The 5,246-nt window shown below is 47.4% G+C and overlaps 1 pseudogene; it reads left to right on the top strand.

Moving 5' to 3' along the window:
- Positions 1-2,876: 2,876 nt before the first annotated feature.
- Positions 2,877-4,780, top strand: LOC132646069 (grainyhead-like protein 2 homolog; annotated as a pseudogene).
- Positions 4,781-5,246: the final 466 nt, after the last annotated feature.

Raw genomic sequence — 5,246 nt, 5'->3', positions numbered from 1 at the left:
TGAGCACCTGTCCTGCTCCCTACCCTATAGACAGATGCCAAAATCACTGCCACTCTTCCGCCTAAGTGTTATCAACCAAAAATGATTTCAGATACTGGCCAATGCCCCCAGAACCCTTTGCCTTCAGAACTGAGCTGTAGGTGAGTTTGGGCTGTTGGCTTTTGACTGATGGGCTGCCAGGGAAGCCAGTGTGATTGACCTCCTGACTAAAATGGACTCAAGGCCAGTACCATATTTTCCAGATCCCCACAGGGTTGCCAGGTCGCAGTCACTCAAGTATGCTTCAGGCGCTCTGCTGAGAAGCAGCTACAACAATAAAAAGTCCCTCAAGATCCAGGCTCCTTAGCTCCCTGCCAGTGCCAGGAGAGGCGCTTGTGGTTACAGTGGTGGGCAGATGAATCTCACAGACTGGAAAGTATTTGGGAGTTGGAACAAGAGTCCTGAAAACTAAGCTGGCTGCTGGACACCAAATGTGCACTTGCTGCTGGGGTTGGTTTTCCGCAGGAAACCTGTGCTGAGCTCCAGGTTCTTCTGGATAAAGTGAGCTCTCTCTCTCTTGCAGATTTACAAGAAGGTGGATACTAGAATTCAGGCCTGGGCTAAGAAATGGGAACTCGTTTGTTACTTTAGCAGGTGGAAGCTGGCTTTCCTGAGTCAGGGAGACTCTGACTGTGTCTGGAACCAAAGGGGCTCCCCACTGTGCCCTTGGGAGGGGACTTTGGGGCCAGTGCTGCCCCTCAGTTAGCAGGATGCTTGCTTGCCTAGAGTGCATAAGCCCCAGGTTTGTTCCCCTGCACCATAGACCTACTGTGGAGGTGGTGAATGCCTGGAAGCCCTGTAGTTGGGAGGTGGAGGTGAAAGGAGCAGGAGTTCAAGATAATCCTGGGCTCCTGGGTTCCTGGGCTCCTGGGCTCCTGGGCTCCCAGGCTACATAGAGGGTTTGAAGCTAATCTGGATTACCAATTAAGACTGCCTCAAAAGACAAGCAAACAAACAATAACAACAAAAACCACAGCCCAACCAGTTCCAAGAGGCCCATGGGGAAACTTGAACAAGCAAAATCATCATGTCCCCAGAGGACGACCCCGGTGCTATGACACCCCAGGTGTCCCACATCTATACCAAATCTATAATTTGAACTGAACTTCTGGTCCAATTTATACACTTGATCTTAGCCAAAAGGCCGAGAAGCGATCTGGTCCAATTTATAAATGAAATTTCTTCAGGTGATGGAAGTGTTCAAAAGATTCATCTCAGGATTATTTTTGAGAGGAGAAGAACTAGGTCAAAAGGTATAATTTTTTTTTCTTTTGGAAAAGAATAGTGAAGTCATAATTTCTCTGCAAATACTGAAATTCACTAGAAGGCAAACTATTGAAAACAGTTTGATAAGTTCAAAGAGTATGTGGACAAAGTAGAAAAATACATAAGTACCTGTGAGCACTTAAATAAGTGGGTAATGAGGTCATTATTATTTTTAATGTTCTTTGGCAAATGGTGAGGGATATTTGTGTAGCCTCAGGCTTGTGTCTTATAGAGAATGACAGGAACACAAAAGCCAGGAAGAAGACTTGAGGGAGCTTTGCCTAGCTGAGCACTGTGCTCTTCAGGGGGTGGGTGAACACTAGCATAAGAGAAATGCAGTAAGCTGCAAAAGATTCTGCAACCTAATTCACTCTCTGAAGACTGATCTTGGTATGGAAAAGCTAGTCAGAAAATAGCCTAACTTCTTAATTTCCAAAGAAAAATATGTGAAAGTTAATGCATGAACAGTAGCATTCTGAATCGCTAACAATTAAAAAAATGAAAAGGCTCAAATGGGATAGTGTGCATTAAGCTGACAGAGTTTTTTAAGGCATTAGAGTGTCCAGCACTGGCCACCTGTGTCCTGTCTTGCTAGGGACAGTGTAGACTGGTGGTCTTGTGGACTTGAACTGCATGGTAGAATTTTTTAGAAAGATAGAAGAGCTGAGTTCCTGCTGCCCAGAACAGTAGCTACTTGCCATATGTGTTCCCCATGCAAATGAGGAGCTGAACTTTTAATTTTGTTTAAATTCAATAGTCACTTATGGCCACCATATGAGTAGTGAGGACAAGAAGATACATCAGCAGAAAGCATCATGTGCTTTTAGCACAGCTAAAGGTCTTCTTTTCCATCCAATGACTCTTTATCTAAAAAAAAAAAAAAAAAAAAAAAAAAGGAGCATTCAAAAAGGAGCCCCTTCCTGCCTGGGGTAGTGCTGCTAGAGCAAAGCGCTGAGAATTACCTAAATGTCCAACAATGGGACTTAAGTAAGCCATGAAGCATGCAGAGCACTGGACACCCATTGCACATTGGGCATGTTTGCAAGATATTTTAGAAGAAATATCTAATACTTATACTCTTATGTTTCCAAACATTGTGTGCATTCCACCTTTGTAAGAAGCAAGGCCAGGCTTGATGCCAACACTTGGGAGACCAAGGCCAACATGAGCGAAGTAACTAGATCCAGTCTCAGAACAGAGCAAAACAAAACTAATAGCCCTGTGTGTGTGTTTACACTTACTTACTGTTAGGATAGCATTCTTCCCCAGAAGCTGAGTTTTAACTTCCAATTTTCCAAATTTCTCTACAATAAACATACCAGTTTTATATTCAACAAAATGTGACCTTGAGGCTTTCCACTCTGTGTCTGCCCCTATCACAGTCCAGGAGGGTTCTGTGCTGGGCCACCTCCAAGCATAGGCCCCATTTGAAGGAACCCCCTCTCCCCTTTCTGTCTAGGTGAGGCTGCAAACAAGTGAGAGTGGTGGTGGTGGTGGGGGTGAAAGCAGAATTACCTGTAGATCTTGTTCTGCCATCTCTGTGCTCTCAAACACCTTCACCTGCACAGACTTGAAAGTCCAGTTTCACCAGAGGCTGAGGCTCCAGGAAAAGGGGAACAAGTTCATTGGATCAAACATGTCACAAGAGTTGGACAATAATAAAAGACTAGTGGCCTCAGTGCCCATGCCCAGTGACCTCCCTACAATACCTGAAGAGCCTATACGAGTGAGGATGAAGCCTGGAAGTCATACCTGGAGAACCTGCTGACTGCGGCCACCAAAGCTATGATGCGCATCAATGGGGATGAGCACAGTGCTGCTGCCTTAGGCCTTCTCTTTGACTACTGCAAGTTCTTCGAGACAAGAGAATTCTGTCTGTGAGCAAAGCAAATGACAGCTAAGAAGACCTGGATAAAAGAAACTGTCTCGGCACCAGTGAAGTCCAGAGCCACTTGAGCAGAGGGGAGAACCGAGTGCAGGTCCTGAAGACCGTCCCAGTGAACCTCTGCCTTAGCCTAGAGCACGTGGAGAGTTCCAAGCGCAAGCAGTACAGCGTGTCCATCACGGAGAGTCTAGCTGTCATCCCTGTGTCAGGCATCACTGTGGTGAAAGCTGAGGATTTCACCCTGGTGTTCATGGCACCTCCAAGCAGACGGCGAGGAGCAGGTGGTCGTCATATTTGAACAGACTCATATGACCTGTCCTCAATAGCCAGCCACAGCTCCTATCTCAAGAATGACCAGCACAGTCCGCCTGCAGCACTTACAGTGAGAGCTTCAAGGATGGGGCCTCAGAGAAGTTTCTGAGTACTTCTGCTGGTGCTGAAGACGACCAGGAGGGGTGTGGTACATTTCAGTCCACCCTGGAAGCCACCAAATCTCTCCGTCAGAAGCAGGGGAAGGCCCCATGACCTACCTCAACAAAGGACAATTCTATGCCATAACACTCAGTGAGACTGGAGACAACAGATACTTCTGACACCCATCAGCAAAGTCAGGAGTGTGGTGATGTCTTCAGTGAAGGCAGAAACCGAGACGAACAGCTAAAATACTGGAAGTACTGGCATTCCCAGCAGCAAACTGCCAAGCACAGAGGGTCCTTGATATCGCTGACTACAAGGAGAGCTTCAGCACCACTGGAAACATTGAAGAGATCATGTACAATGCTGTTTCCTTCACCTGGGATGTGAACGAGGAGGCAAAGATTTTTCATCACCGTGAATTGCTTGAGTACAGATTTCTCCTTCCAGAAGGGCGTGAAAGGATTTCCTTTGATGATTCAGATTGACACATACAGTTACAACAACTGCAACAATAAAGCCGTCCACAGAGTGTACTGCCAGATGAAGGTCTTCTGAGACAAGGGAGGAGAAAGAAAACTCCGAGATGAAGAGAGAAAGTGGAATAGGAAGAAAGGGAAGGGCCAAGCCTCCAAGCCCAGCGCAACAACTCCTCTGACAGGAAGCTGGCCACCATACCTTTACAGAAGAAAAGTGACATCACGTACTTCAAAACCATGCCTGACCTGCACTCGCAGCCTGTGCTCTTCAGACCAGATGTTCACTTTGCCAACCTGCAGAGGACTGGACCGGTGTATTTCATCATAGATGATCAACGAGAAGCAGGTCCTCATTAAATGGATGTTCAGGCCCACGGAAGAGAAGTTTGGTCTGACACCGTCTAAGCAGATTAACGAAGAAAACGTGAAGCGAATGCTTTTGTACGTGCGGAAGGAGAGTGATGAGGTGTCCAGCGCCCTGAGGCTGAGTTCGCCCACAGTGAAGGGCCTGACGGAAGTGCTGTTTGAGAAGTATGGGCTGCCAGTGGAGAAAATCCCAAAGCTTCATAAGAAGAGCAAAAAGGGCGTCCTGGTGAACATGGGGGACATCATTGAACTCTATTCAAACGGGGACACCTTCATCCGCGACATGGAGAGCATAGTGGAAGGCTTCAAGATCACGCTCATGGAGATCTGAGCCCTGGCCCCAAGTCCCCTTGACAGGAGCTTCCGGTGCACTCCTTCCTGGGAGAGGTGGGCTCCCTGCCTTACAGCCTGGAGACCCATCTCACCCATCTCCAATGACTGTTACAAGACTGCTGGGAAGGGGCGGGGCCCAAGGCCCACCAATGGACCAACGGTCAGCTCTTTCACTTGCTCGGAGCTCAAGTCTGTGCCTCTCGGCTAATTTCTTTGAGCCTGTCAGGCCCTTATTTATTGTCCACTTTTTCCCCTAAGAGCCTGGAGTCCAGGCCCTCCAGGACTCTACAAGTTACTGATAGCTCCACATGAGACCCCCAGAGTTCCCCCTTCAACACAGCTAGTCCACTCATCTCAAAGAGCCTGAGGAATTTCGATGCCTTTTTTCTTACCTCTCCACATTTCTTGAGTGGATGGACAAGATGAGCTGCTTCTTGGTGCAGTCGTCATGGGTGGGGAAAGAG

Source organism: Meriones unguiculatus, chromosome 9, assembly GCF_030254825.1.
Source record: "Meriones unguiculatus strain TT.TT164.6M chromosome 9, Bangor_MerUng_6.1, whole genome shotgun sequence".
Lineage (NCBI taxonomy): Eukaryota > Metazoa > Chordata > Mammalia > Rodentia > Muridae > Meriones > Meriones unguiculatus.
Note: the sequence above shows the minus strand (reverse complement) of the source record. Positions and strands in the feature narration are given on the sequence as shown.